The sequence below is a fragment of the Hemiscyllium ocellatum genome, chromosome 17 (assembly GCF_020745735.1).
Source record: "Hemiscyllium ocellatum isolate sHemOce1 chromosome 17, sHemOce1.pat.X.cur, whole genome shotgun sequence".
Taxonomy (NCBI): Eukaryota; Metazoa; Chordata; class Chondrichthyes; order Orectolobiformes; family Hemiscylliidae; genus Hemiscyllium; species Hemiscyllium ocellatum.
This window is the reverse complement of record NC_083417.1, coordinates 20,316,846-20,332,625: the sequence shown is the minus strand read 5'-3', so window position 1 is coordinate 20,332,625 and position 15,780 is coordinate 20,316,846.

The window sequence follows — 15,780 nt, the reverse complement described above, 5'->3', positions numbered from 1 at the left end:
ATTGCAGCAATTAAACACAGATATTGTCTAATCAACCTGTTCAGAGATGTTGTTACACAGCTCAGGGTGACTGGAACTTGAATCCAGGCATCCTAGTCCAGAATTAGGGAAAGTACCATTGCCCCACAGAGCCCTTGAAGTTAAGCATATTCTAAGTTAAAAGGTTAATGCAGTTGGTGAAAACAGTCTGCAGGTTGGTATGTGTTTCTAAATTTGTAACTGTGACATAAGAATCTGGTAGGAAAAGCTTGCCTTTTTTTCTACAGTTTTGTGCAACTTCATCTAACTCTCATTCCTTTTGCGCTGCCGTTGAGTGCTTTTGACAAAAACATCCAAGGCACTTTTATCATATAAAATTTGTATTTTGTAACTGCACCATATTGGGGCATATTTGGCATACGACCAAAGACTTTGCCAGAAATGTGAATTTTAACTTGCATTTTAAAAGAGGAAACTGAGGAAGAGTAGCAAAGACATTGAGGAAATTCATTGGTAGGTGAAAGCTCAGTACAAATGATAAAGTGATTAAAATGAGATTGAGGCACTAAGTTTTGGAACTCCATCCCTAAGTCTCTCTGCCTATCTGCTGCATGCTTTTTCTTTAACAACTTCTTCAAATCTACCTTTTTGACCTAATCTTAGTCATCTCCTCTTTGGAATCTGTGTCAATTTTTGACTGATTACATTTCTACATCTATACATTTGACACATCTTTCCTGTTACATGAAATGTGATGGTCTCAAAACCATTTGCGTTTATGAATAATTATCCTTGGGAATGGATTAATTGCCCAATATTATAGTTACTGGATTTATGTGACCATTCCCAACAAACATAATTCAACATATTATTGATTTTTTGTCTCCAAATTTTGTTCTTACTTTAATACTTTTCTGACATCAAAAAATATATTATTGACATGCAAAAGTGCATGAAGTTCATCTGACTAGTTCTGAGATGCTGGGACTGCCCTATGAAGAGAAATGTGGCAAACTGGGTCTATAATCTCCAGAGTTGCAATGAATAAGAAGAGATCTAATTTACACTGACAGAATACTATTAGGGATAGATAAAGTAGATGCAGGTACGATGACCCCTGATTAGGGAGGTAAAAACAATGACTGCAGATGCTGGAAACCAGATTCTGGATTAGTGGTGCTGGAAGAGTACAGCAGTTCAGGCAGCATCCAAAGTGCAGCAAAATCGACATTTCGGGCAAAAGCCCTTCATCAGGAATAAAAGCAGTCCTGATTGGGGAGTTTAGAAATAGCAGACACAATTTAAAAATAAGAAGGATGCCATTTAGGACAGAGATGAGGAGGTTTTTTTGTTACTCAGTCTTTTCAATCCTCTATCCCAGGGGTTAATGGGAACTCAGTCTTTGAATTGTTTAAAGTAGAGATTAATAGATTTCTGATTTCCAATGGTATAAACAATAATGGGTACATGGTGGGTAAATGTCATTGAAGTATTTGATCAGACATGATTAGGATAGTGAAGAAGGCATTTGATATGCTTTCCTTTATTGGTCAGTATATTGAGTATAGGAGTTGGGAGGTCATGTTGTTGCTGTACAGGACATTCATTGGTTGGGCTACTTTTGGAGTGTGCTGTTCTGGTCTCCCTGCTATAAAATGGATGTTGTGAAACTTGAAAGGGTTCAGAAAAGACTTACAAGGATGTTGCCAGGGTTGGAGGGATTGAGGTACAGAGAGAGGTTGAATCGGCTACAGCTATTTTCCCTGGAGTGTCAGAGGCTGAGGGGTGACCTTATAGAGGTTTATAAAATCATGAAGGGCATGGATAGGGTAAATAGACAAGGTCTTTTCGCTGGGTGAGAGAGTTAAAAACCAGAAGACATAGTTTTAAAATGAGAGGGAGAAGATTTAAAAGGGATGTAAGGGGTAACTTTTTCATGCAGGAGATGGTACATGTATGGAATGAGCTGCCAGAGGAAGTGGTGAAGGCTAGTACATTTACAGTATTTAAAAGGCATCTGGATGGGTATATGAATAGGAAGGTTTAAGAACCTAAAAACGTAAGAACCAGGATAGGAGTAGGCCATCTGGCCCTTTGAGCCTGCTCTGCCATTTAATAATATCATGGCTGATCTTCTCGTGGACTCAGATCCCCTTATCTCTGTTTTCACCGTATCCCTTAATTCCTTTATTGTTCAAAAAGAATTTATCTTAGCTTTAAAAACGTTTACTGAAGTAGCGTCAACTACTTCACTGGGCAGGGAATTCCTTAGATTCACAGCCCTCTGGGAAAAGAAGTTCCTTCTCAATTCAATTCTAAATCTGGTTCCTCTAATCTTGAGGCTATATCCTCTTGTCCTAGCTTCACCTGCCAGCGGAAACATCCTCTCTAACTCTATCATATCTATTCCCTTCATAATTTTATATGTTTCTGTAAGATTGCCCCTCAATCTTCCAAATTCCAATGAATATAATCCCAACCTACTCAGTCTCTCCTCATAAGATGATGCCCTCAACTCCGGAATCAACCTAGTGAACTTCCTCTGCACCCCCTCCAGTGCCAGTACACGGGCAGCACAGTGGCACAGTGGTTAGCACTGCTGCCTCACAGCACCAGAGACCCAGGTTCAATTCCCACCTCAGGCAACTGTCTGTGTGGAGTTTGCACATTCTCCCTGTGTCTGTGTGGGTTTCCTCCGGGTGCTCCGGTTTCCTCCCACAGTCCAAACATGTGCAGGTTAGGTGAATTGGCCATGCTAAATTCCCCATAGGAGACCACACAGCACTCCAGGAGTGGCCTCACCAGCACCTTGTAAGGCTGGACCATAACCTCTCTGCTTTTCAACTCAATCCCTTTAGCAACGAAGGACAAAATTGCATTTGCCTTCCTAATTACCTGTTGTATCTGCAGACCAACCTTCTGTGATTCATGCTCAAGAACACCCAGGTCCCCTGCATAGCAGCATGCTGCAATTTTTTACCATTTAAATAATAATCCTTTCTATTATCAATCCTACCAAAACATATGACTTCATATTTATTTATATTGTATTCCATCTGCCAGGCCTTTGCCTATTCATTCAATGCATCTATGTTCCTCTCCAAAGTTTTCAACATCGTCTGCACACTCTGCCACTCATCTTAGTCTCATCTGCAAATTTTGACACCCTAGATGTGGTCCCCAACTCCAATCATCAACACAAATTGTAAATAATTGCTGTCCCAACACCGATCCCTGAGGTACACCACTAGTCACTGTATTCCAGCCTGAATAGCACTCATTTATTCCCACTGTTTGATTCCTGTTAGTCAACCAATCCTCTAACTGTGCTAATACTTTACCCCTAATGCCACACATCCTTATCTTATGCTTATATTTCGAGGAATATGGGCCAGTTGCTGGCAAACAGGACTAGATTAATTTAGAATATCCGGTCGACATGGACTAGTTGGACCGAAGGGTCTGTTTCTATGATGTGCATCTCTGACTCTAAATGATGGAGTAGCCTTGACTGGATGAATGGCTTACTCCTGTTTCTTTTACAAAACAAGATAACATTAAAAGACTTTCAAGTTGGAGATTTAACATGAGCACAGGCAGCACTGTTAAAGGAACTGGGGTTAGTAGATCTTTGGGAAGGGAGAAATGGATTGTTTAGCTTTGCTAAAATGGTAGAAGGGTGCTCGAACAAGATTGGAAGAAACACCCAAATTGGATAACATCAGTTTGTGATTGATCTCCACAGCCAATGACATTTTTTTTATGTCTGGGAAAAAATTACCTTTGCAAAATAAATTCTGCAACGACATAAATAAATACAAATATTCAATTGTTAGCCTGTCTAGATCAAACATTGAGATATAGCTACTTTAATGAAACGCATTTTATTGCCAACTGACAAATATATGTTAGGTATTTCTTAGAAGTGGGTGGAAAATGGTGGAGCATGCAAACATCATTGAAGACAAGCACTGATATGAAACAATTCTAGACTCAACAAAATGGTTTACTTGATCTTAGAGTTCCACACTTTATTTTGATAAAATTATAAATATATATTAGGTTTCAAGCTGTTAGAAGTTATTAGAATAAAAATCTTGTCCAGTTTCTGGCTTTTGCACACAGTGGCATATATTTAGTATTTCTTCAATGTTTGTTAGTGTGTAAACAATTCCTGTGCAAATTAGTGATACATTTTGAAGTTGCAAATACTAATGACAATGAATCTCTGTCTCTTCCAGCTGAATTTGATTCTCAGGTTGTTTAACAGCAACAAAGACGTGTATCTGCAAGCACCTGTAATGTAATTAAATATCCTAAGGTCGTCAGAATATTATGCTTTCCTGGAAAATGGATTGATATATGTTTCTTGACTTGCTGTGTTTTGTGAAGACAGGAAAGAGTTTCTGCTCTACAGAATGTAGAACAGCACCATGCAGAAACATAACCTTTGGGCATATGACCTCCATCTTGAATCAAGCACTGGAGGTAGCCATCTTACAACCAGTGCCATATTGACACAGTCCAAGCAAACCTGTTATCCTGGCCATTTGTGACACTGAAAAATCCAAACTACTGTGAATCAGAAACAAAAACATAGATTTCTAGAAAACTCAGCAGGTCTGGCAGCATCTGTGGACAGAAAGCAGAATTTATATTTGGGGTCCAGCAGTTCCTCTTTTGAAGCATCTAAAAGCTATAAAAAAAGAACACAGATACGTTCAGGGCTGCTGAAATCTGCTAAAATGTTTAAAAGTCTCATAACATACAATCAAATATGACATGAATATTGTGAGGATGTATTAACTCAGATGATCAAAAGGTAAGAGAGTCTGCTTTAGCTGCATTTCATGAGCTGCCATTCACAAGATTCTTGCACCAAACGACACTGGTACCTGACCTGAGGTCTGTTTGAGCCTGTTCATTAGAGTGATAGATCTTGGATTAATTAAAGTTTGTTTAGGTTGGATCGGTAGGGTGATATTGTTGGAGTCAGGCATTCAAATGATTAAGCTGTTAATGGGGGTTTCAGCAATTATGAGATTGGAGCAGAAGTGGTGAATATGTTGGGAGGGAAGCCTGCTTTGCTGATAGTCTCAAAGTGGATTTGTGGTTCAGCTGGAGGTCCAAAAAGATACAAGGCTACACATGACTGTGTTTAGTCCTAGTGAGCAGCAGAGGAAAAGAATGAAATCACCAATGCAAGTTTGAGGTCCCTCTTGGAAGTGTGAAATGATGCAATTTATTTTTGTCCATTTTGAGTTGATGGAATTCCTGACTCACCTATCCAACAGATATTTGGATGGTCTGCACAAATAGAAGAAGGAGTAAAACAAATGCATTGGGAGTCTTGTTGGCATTCAAATAGAAACTGACCCCTCAGTAACAAAGGAGGTTGGTGAGTGGAAGAGTAAAATGAATGATCTAAAAGTGCAATTCTGGTCTTCTTCCTATCAGAAAGATGTTGAAACTTGAAAGGGTTCAGAAAAGATTTACAAGGATGTTGCCAGGGTTGGAGAATTTGACCTATAGGGAGAGGCTGAATAGGCTAGGGCTGTTTTCCCTGGAGCGGAGGCTGAGGGGTGACCTTATAGAAGTTTACAAAATTATGAGAGGCATGGATAGGATAAACAGGCAAAGTCTTTTCCCTGGGGTCAGGGAGTCCAGAACTAGAAGGCATAGGTTTAGGACGAGAGGGAAAAGATATAAAAGAGACCTAAGGGGCAACGTTTTCACACAGAGGGGTGGTACGTGTATGGAATGAGCTGCCAGAAGAAGTGGTGGAGGCTGGTACAATTGCAACATTTAAGAGGCATTTGGATGGGTATATGAATAGGAAGGGTTTGGAGGGATATGGGCCGGGTGCTGGTAGGTGGGACTAGATTGGGTTGAGATATCTGGTCAGCATGGACGGGTTGGACCAAAGGGTCTGTTTCCATGCTGTACATCTCTATGACTTTATGCCCAGGATTTTCAGGATATAAACATGAGGGCACAAAAAAAACCAGGAGCACTTGACAAGAAAAAACCATGAAGAAGATGGACTAACAGTGTTGAAGGCAGGTCGAAAGAAACCTGGAAAAGGACATTGCTGCAAGATTTGACTTTTGGACAGAAGGTGGAACAATAAGGTCAATTTAATTAATGTCTGTGGAGAATAAGGTACTTTGTAATCACGTAATCTGCTGATAGTAACTTTGACCAAGATGGGTTTTGCACTATGTTAAAGATGGGTTAAAAATGAGGAACTACAATGGGGACCGTCAGAAACGATAAATATGGAATTTAATGGTGCTGATACATTTGTGAACTTTAAAGAGGAAGGGGATGTTGGAGACCAGGGTGAAGGTGGAAGAATGAACAATTGGCGTTTCTAAGAAATAAAAGTGCAGTGCATGTTCAGACTGCATGGGGTGACAAACCGAAGCAATCACTTACCAATAAATATCAATCAGGCCTTGTAACATTTGTATTTACATTTTGTTAATACATTTTAAGTCTTCTGGAAATGTTAACTTCTAAACAACTTAGGCATTATTCTTGTTGTGCATTCCCTGTCAGGATAATGAATCTGATTGGATTGTAAATAAGATTTCATCATGCAATATCTGTAATCACATAACATCTAATCACATAAGCTTGGCCTACAGTTTGAAAATGTTATTAAATTGACCCTTATAAAGTTTGGACCTAGTTTGGCTGATCATCTTTCACCATGTTTGATGGTCAGCTGCTGTTATGTTAATAGCTCCTAGAAACTGAAGGCTATTTATAAACAGTTAGAGTGTATCCTGGCTCAAACCACAAATGAGAGTTGTGAATGTAAAGTGCAGTCTTTCCTCCCAGGTTGCTAGCAGCAATATTTGAGAGATGAATCTTGGTGCATTCATGATCTGGCCTTGGGAAAGTGTCTAGAAGCAGCGAACATAATGTCAGAGTAAGGAATTGACCAGTTAGGACAGAAATGAGAGAACTTTTTCTCTCAGAGGGAAGTGGATGTGTGGAATTCTTTACTGCAAAGGGCTGTCGAGGCTAAGTATATTCAATGCTGTCACAGACAGCTTTTTAAGGGGATCAATGATTATAGGGAAAAAGCTTAAAGGTAGAGTTTAGGATAAGCAGATCAACCATGATCTAATCAAATGTAGAATGGCCATTGGTAGGCTGAATGGCCTACCTCATTCCTACAATTCACAGCCTAATGAGGTTACCTGGCTCATGGTGTCTATACTGGGTCTCTAGATAAGATATTCACCCTGTCTTATTCCTCCTTGCTCACCTTTCTTTGTAAGTCTGTGCAATCTTCCGTTTCAGATAAGCTGTGTTTGCTGACACCAAGAAGCATGCACAGTTTGTTCTAGGGAGAGGCTTTCCCATGTGCTAGTGAATGAGATTTGTTACTGTTTCCAGCGTGCACCTATGCTGTGCACTTGCTTGGTTTCGCAAGAGATATCAGGAACCAGGAGTCAGGGAGAATGGAAGAAGTCCCTTCAATCTACCCATCCCCGACTTTCATCTAGTCTTCTCACAGCCCCCTTTCTGATACCCCAACCAAGCCCCTACCCCTGACCAATCGTGGAGCTCTTTCCTGCTGCCAAGCCCCATTTCACATATGCAATGCATACGTTCCACATGATAAAATGATGTAGAGAGTTGGGAACCATGTTCATGTGCAGTCCCAAGAGAGAACACAGTTGCAATTGCCCAACCATTTCGCTGTCAGCAAATACTGCCACTCAGATAACTCCATAATTCTATTTGAATGATTTGGTTGCACCTACTTCCATCACACTCTCAAATAGTGCCATCCAGATCCCAAACACTCTCAAACACTTTTCCTCATTATCACCATTGCTTCTTTAGCTCTTTAACATAAATCCATGCCCTCTTGTTCACCATCATTTCACAAGGGGGTACAGTTTTTCTCTAGTCAAAAAGGAATTCCTGATGAAGGACTTATGCTCAAAATGTCGACTCTTCTGCTCCTTGGAAGCTGCCTGACCTACTGTGCTTTTCCAGCACCACACTTTTCAACTCTGATCTCCAGCATCTGCAGTTCTCGCTTTCTCTCAGTTTTCTCTCTCCACTCTGTTCAGACGCCTCACAAATTTGAACACCCCTATTACATCTCCATTCAGTTGTAACAATCAATACAAAGAAATGGAACTGGATGGATCGCCAGACCTCGACCTCGGCACTGGAAAAGACAACAGCAGATACAGTCCTATTGACCCTGCAAAGTCCCCCTTACTAACATCTGGGGGCTATTGCCAAAATTGGGAGAGCTATCTCACAAACTAGTCAAGCAACAACCTGGCATAGTCATACTCACTGAACCATATCTTACAAACAATGTCCCAGACACCAGCACGACCATCCCTGGAGATGTCCTGTCTCAGCGGTAAGACTGCAGCAAGTGGCAAGGGAACCAACAAGAGGGAAAAAAATACTTGACCTTTCCTTACCAATCTACCAGCTGCAGATGCATCTGTCCATGACAGTATCAGCAAGAGCGACCACCGCACAGTCCTTGTGGATACAAAGTCCTGCTTTCACATCGAGAATATCCTCCATCGGGTTGTGTGGTTCTATCACCGACTTCGAACAAATCTAGCAACTCAAAATGGGGGATCCATGAGGCACTGTGAGCCATCAACAGCAGTAGAATTGTGCTCCAGCACAATCTGTAACCTCATGGCCTAGCATATCCCCAACTCAACCATGACCATCAAGACAGGGGATCAATCCTGGTTCAATAGAGAGTACAGGAAGGCATGGCAGGGGCAGCACCAGGCAAAAATAAAGATGAGGTGTCAACCAGGTGAAGCCACCAAACACGACTATTTGCATGCCAAACAGCATAAGCAGCAAGTGGTAGACAGAGCTAAGTAATCCCACAACCATAGGATCAGATTTAAGCTCTGCAGTGCTGCCACATCCAGTTGCAAAAGGTGGTAGATGAGTAAATGACTCACTGGAGGAGAAGACTCTGCAAATATCCCCATCCTCAATGATGGAAGAGCCCAACACATCAGTGCAAAAGATAAGGCTGATGCTTTCGCAGCAATCTTTAGCCAGAAGTGCGAAGTAGATAATCCATCTCAGCTTCCTCCAGTGGTCTAGGAGAAAGTGAGGACTGCAGATACTGGAGATCAGAGCTGAAAATGTGTTCCTGGAAAAGCGCAGCAGGTCAGGCAGCATCCAAGGAGCAGGAGAATTGACGTTTCAAGCATGAGCCCTTCTTCAGGAATGAGGAGAGTGTGCCAAGCAGGCTAAGATACAAGGTAGGGAGGAGGGACTTGGGGGACGGGCATTGGAAATGCGATAGGTGGAAGGAGATTCGGTGCTGAGTTCGAGGGTTGGGACTGAGACAAGGTGGGGGGGGGGGGGAATGAGGAAAGTGGAGAAATCTGAGTTCATCCCTTGTGGTTGGAGGCTTCCTAGGTGGAAGATGAGGCGCTCTTCCTCCAGCTGTCGTGTTGCTATGGTCTGTCAATGGAGGAGTCCAAGGGTCCTGCATGTCCTTGGTGGAGTGGGAGGGGGGTTGAAGTGTTGAGCCATGGGATGGTTGGGTTGTTTGGTCCGGGTGTCCCAGAGGTGTTCTCTGAAATGTTCCGCAAGTAGGCAGCCTGTCTCCCCAATATAGAGGAGGCCACATCAGGTGCAGCGGATGCAGTAAATGATGTGTGTGGAGGTGCAGGTGAATTCATTAACCCTCCCCCAACCTTGTCTAAGTCCCAACCCTCGAACTTAGAACCACCTTCCTACCCTGCAATCTTCTTCCTGACCTCTCCGCCCCCACCCCCACTCCAGCCTATCATCCTCACCTTATCACCCTCGCATTAACCTCCTTCCACCTATTACATTTCCAACGCCCCTCCCCCAAGTCCCTCCTCCCTACCTTTTATCTTAACCTGCTTGGCACACTTTCCTCATTCCTGAAGAAGGGCTCATGCTTGAAACATCGATTCTCCTGCTCCTTGGATGCTGCCTGACCTGTTGCACTTTTCCAGCAACACATTTTCAGCTCCTCCAATGGTCCCCAGCATTACGAACCAGGCATTAGCCAATTTGATTCACTCCATATGATATCAAGAAATGGTTGGAGATGCTGGATATTGCACAGGCTATGGGCTCTTACAATATTCTAGTAACAATAAGTGAAGCCATGTGCTCCAGAACTTGCTGCTGCCCTGGCCAAACTGTTCCAGTACAGTTACAACACTGGCATTTACCCAACAATGTCGAAGATTGCCCAAGCATGTACTGGACATAAAAAGCAGGCCAAATCCAACCCGGCCAATTACTGCCCCATCCGTGTACTCTCAATCACAAGTAAAGTGATGGAAGTTGTCATCAACAGTGCTATCATGCAGCATTTGCTCAGCAATAACCTGCTCCGTGATGCCCAGTTTGGGTTCCGCAAGGGCCACTCAGCTCCTGACCTTATTACATTCTCCAGATAATGGAGCTGAATTTCAGTGTGGAAGTGAGAGTGATAGCCATTGACATCAAGGCTTCATTCAACAGAGTATGGCATCAAGGAATCCTGGCAAAACTAGAATCAATGGGAATTCAAGTTAAACTCTCCAATGGTTAGAGTCATACCTGACACACAGAAAGATGGTTGTGGTTGTTGAAGTCGGTCATCTCATCTCCAGGACATCTCTGCAGGAGTTCCTCAGGGTAGTTTTCTAGGCCTAACCATTTCAACTATTTCATTAATGACCTTCCATTCATCATAAGGCCTATATTTGCTGATGATTGCACAATATTCAAGATTCCTAAGATACTAAAACAGTCCATGATCAAATACAATAAGATGTGGACAATATCCAGGCTTGGGCTAACAAGTGGCAAGTAACATTCTAATCACCACCCTTGATATTCAATGGTGTTACCATCACTGAATTCCCCATTGTCAACATCCTGGAGGTTATCAAACTCAACTGGACTCACCATATAAACACTATGACTATAAGAGCATGTCAGAGGCTAGGAATACTGCACAGAGTACACACCTCTGAATTTCCAAAGCCTGTCCACCATCTACAATGCACAAGTCAGGAGTGTGATGGTTTCCTCTCCACTTGCCTGGATGAGTGCAGCCTTAACAATATCATGAAGCTTGACACAATCCAGGACAAAGCAGCCCGCTTGATTGGCACCACATCCACAAACATCCACTCCCTTCACCACTGAAACTCAGTAGCAGCAGAGTGTACTATCTACAAGATGTGCTGCAGAAATTCACCAAAGATCATTAGACACACACCTTCCAAATCCATGACCACTTCCATCTAGAAGGACAAGGGCAGCAGATACCACCACCTTCAAGTTCCCCTCCAAACCACTCACCACCCTGACTTAGATATATATCACCATTCCTTCACTGTTGCTGGGTTAAAATCCTTGAATTCCCTCCCTATGGGTCATCCCGTAGCAGGTAAACTGCAGCGGTTCAAGATGGCAGCTCACCATCACCTTTTCAAGGACAACTAGGGACAGGCAATAAATGCTGGCCAGCCAGTGACACCCACAAAAAAATTTTTAAGAAGTCTCCTCTTAGGCTTTCCTTCTCCAAAGAAATCTGATCCATCTTCTCCAAACTACCTTGGAATTTAAATTCCTGGAACCAACCTTATAAATTTTTTTCTGCACACTCTCAAATGTCTTTGCATTTGGCATACTAATCACACCCAGAACTGGTCAGTTAAGGCTAAACCAGTGCTCTACATTTATACGTAATAATAAACATTAGATTGGGCATGATTTTATTAAATAACATGGCATGCTTGAGCAGCCTTCTCTTTGTTCAAATGATTGGATATACTACTTGCTCTTATACTCTATGACCACATTAATAAAGTCTATGATACTTCATGCTTTATTAGCCATTCTTTTGAACTATTGTGCCACATTCAATGATGTCACCTACTCTTGTACCCTTTTAAGGTAGTACCTTTTTATATCATAATGCCTCTCTATGTTTTTCCTGTCAAAATGAATTTTCCTGTCTACAATGAGCTTCATCTGCACCCGTCTTCCCAATCCACCATTGATTTTCTTTTGGAGTTCTACTCCACTCTCCTCATAGTTAACAATATTTCCAAGTTTTGTATGATCTGTGTTGCAATTGTGCTCTGCAAAATCCATCTACCCTGCACACCAAGGTCTAGATCAATAATCTATTTCAGGAAGAGCAAGGAACCCAACACTGATCCTGGAGACCGTTTTCTACAAATCTTTCTCCAATCTAAAAGAACCCATTAACTACTATTCTTGATTTCCTGTCAGCCAGCCAATTTTGTATCCATGTTATAATATCCTTTTCATTCCATAAGCTATGACCTTGCCCACAAGTCTATTGTGCAACATTTAATCAAACACCTTCAGCATTTCTCTCATCAACTCCCTCATCACTTCGTCAAAACAATCCAGCCAATTTATTAAACATTTCAGATGACCAACTCTATTCTAGATTCATTATCCACAAACTCAGACAAATGCTATGAAGTGGTAATGTTGTGGAAGTGCTGTTTTCTAAAGAGACATCACATCGAGGCCTGGTCTGCACAGCAAGACCAGGAGGCAGGATTTCGAATAAGAATATTCTGGAACAAAACGTTCTGAAGAAGTCAATTCACTCTTGAAACATTAACTTTCTCTCTCTCTTTCTCTCCACAGAGACTGTCAGATCTGATAAGTTTCACCACCTATTTCTTGTGAATGTTTACATGACAATGTAGGTTAATCAACCAGTTGAGAGATGTTGTTACACACATACAACATAGAGTCATAGAGATTACAGCACGGAAACAGACCCTTCGGTCCAACTCATCCATGCTGATCAGATATCCTAACCTTATCTAATCCCATATCCCTCTAAATCCTTCCTATTCATATACCTATCCATATGCCTTTAAATGATGTAACTGTATCAGCTTCCACCTTTTCCTCTGGCAGCTCATTCCATACACACATCACCCGCTGTGTGAAAACGTTGCCCCTTAGGTCTCTTTTATATCTTTTCCCTCTCACCCTAAACCTATGCCCTCTAGTTCTGTCTCCCCTGCTGCAGGGAAAAGACTTTGCCTATTTATCCTATCCATGCCTCTCACGATTGAATAAGACTCTAAAACGTCATCCCTCAGCTTCCGACACTCCAGGGAAAACAGCACTAGTCAACTGCCTCTCCCTATTGCTCAAATCCTCCAACCCTGGCAACATCCTTGTAAATCTTTCCAGAACCCTTTCAAGTTTCACAACATCCTTCCAATAGGAAGGAGACCAGAACTGCAATATTGCAACAGTGATCTAACCAATGTCCTGTACAGCCGCAACATGACCTCCCAACTCCTGTACTCAGTACTCTGACCAATAAAGGAAAGCATACCAAATGCCTTCTTCACTATCCTATCTACCTGCAACTCTACTTTGAAAGAACTGTGAACCTACAGTCCAAGGTCTCTCTGTTCAGCAACACTAGCCAGGACCTTACCATTAAGTGTATTAGTCCTCCTGTGATTTGATTTTCCAAAATGCATTACCTCACATTGATCTAAATTAAACTCAATCTGCCACTCCTCAGCCTACTGGCCCATCTGATCAAGATCCTGTTGTAATCTGAGATAATTTTCTTCACTGTCCACTACTCCTCCAATTTTGGAGTCATCTGCAAATGTACTGACTATACCTCCTTTATTCACATCCAAATCATTTATATAAATAATGAAAAGAAGGGGACCCAGCAACAATCCTTGTGGCATACCACTGGTTACAGACCTCCAGTCTGAAAATCAACCCTCCACCACCACTCTCTTCTACCTTCGAGCCAGTTTTGTGTCCAAATAGCTTGTCCTCCCTGTATTCCATGAGATCTAACCTTCCTAACCAGTCTTCCATGAGGAACCTTGTCAAAGGCCTTACTGAAGTCCATATAGATCACATCTACTGCTCTGCCCTCATCAATCCTCTTTGTTAATTATTCAAAAAAACTCAATCAAGTTTGTGAGACATGATTTCCCACGCAAAAGGTTATGCTGACTATCCCTAACCAGTCCTTGCCTTTCCAAATACATGTAAATCCTGTCCCTCAGGATTTCCTCCAACAACTTGCCCACCACTGGCGTCAGGCTCACTGGTCTATCATTCCCTGGCTTTTCCTTAGCACCTTTCTTAAACAGTGGCACCTCCAGTCTTCCAACACCTCACCTGTGACTGTTGATGATACAAATATCTCATCCAACAATGACTTCCCTAGCTTCCCACAGAGTCCTATAGTACACGTGATAAAGTTCTGGGTTGTGGTTCTGTTCGCCGAGCTGGGAATTTGTGTTGCAAATGTTTCGTCCCCTGTCTAGGTGACATCCTCAGTGCTTGGGAGCCTCCTGTGAAGCGCTTCTGTGATGTTTCCTCCGGCATTGATAGTGTTTTGTCTCTGCCGCTTTCGGTTGTCAGTTCCAGCTGTCTGCTGCAGTGGCCGGTATATTGGGTCCAGGTTGATGTGTTTGTTAATAGAATCTGCGGATGAGTGCCATGCCTCTAGGAATTCCCTGGCCGTTCTCTGTTTGGCTTGCCCTATGATAGTAGTGTTGTCCCAGTCAAATTCATGTTGTTTGTCATCTGCGTGTGTGGCTACTAAGGATAGCTGGTCGTGTCATTTCGTGGCTAGTTGATGTTCATGAAACACCTATACAATGTATTCGCCAAAAACGGATACCCGCGCAATTTCATCAACAGATGCCTAAGGGAAAGACAACGGAATGAGGACATACCGCAACCGAAAGGACTAGCCACACCACCATACATCAGGAGCATTTCCGAACTGACAGCCAGACTACTGCGACCACTAGGACTCATAAGAGCACACAAACCAACAGCCACTGTCAGACAACAACTCATCAGAACGAAGGACCCGATACCCAGCATGAGCAAAACCAATGTAGTGTACAAAATCACCAGAACATAACAACACGACGGTTGGAGAAAGAGCGCCTCATCTTCCGTCTGGGAACCCTCCAACCACAAGGGATGAACTCAGATTTCTCCAGTTTCCTCATTTCCCCTCCCCCCACCTTGTCTCAGTCGATTCCCTCGAACTCAGCACCACCCTCCTAACCTGCAATTTTCTTCCTGACCTCTCCGCCCCCACCCCACTCCAGCCTATCACCCTCACCTTGACCTCCTTCCACCTATCACATCTCCATCACCCCTCCCCCAAGTCCCTCCTCCCTACCTTTTATCTTAGCCTGCTGGACACACTTTCCTCATTCCTGATGAAGGGCTTATGCCTGAAACGTCGAATTTCCTGTTCCTTGGATGCTGCCTGACCTGCTGCACTTTAACCAGCAACACATTTTCAGCTACAAAATTCCATGCAAGGACTGCACAAAATACTACATAGAACAAATAGGAAGACAGCTAACGATCCGCATCCATGAACGCCAACTAGCCACGAAACGACACGACCAGCTATCCTTAGTAGCCACACACGCAGATGACAAGCAACATGAATTCGACTGGGACAACACTACTATTATAGGGCAAGCCAAACAGAGAACGGCCAGGGAATTCCTAGAGGCATGGCACTCATCTATCAACAAACACATCAACCTGGACCCAATATACCAGCCACTGCAGCGGACAGCTGGAACTGACAACCGGAAGCGGCAGAGACAAACCACTATAAATGCCGGAGGAAACATCACAGAAGCGTTTCACAGGAGGCTCCCAAGCACTGAGGATGTCACCTAGACAGGGAACGAAACGTTTGCAACACAAATTCCCAGCTCGGTGAAC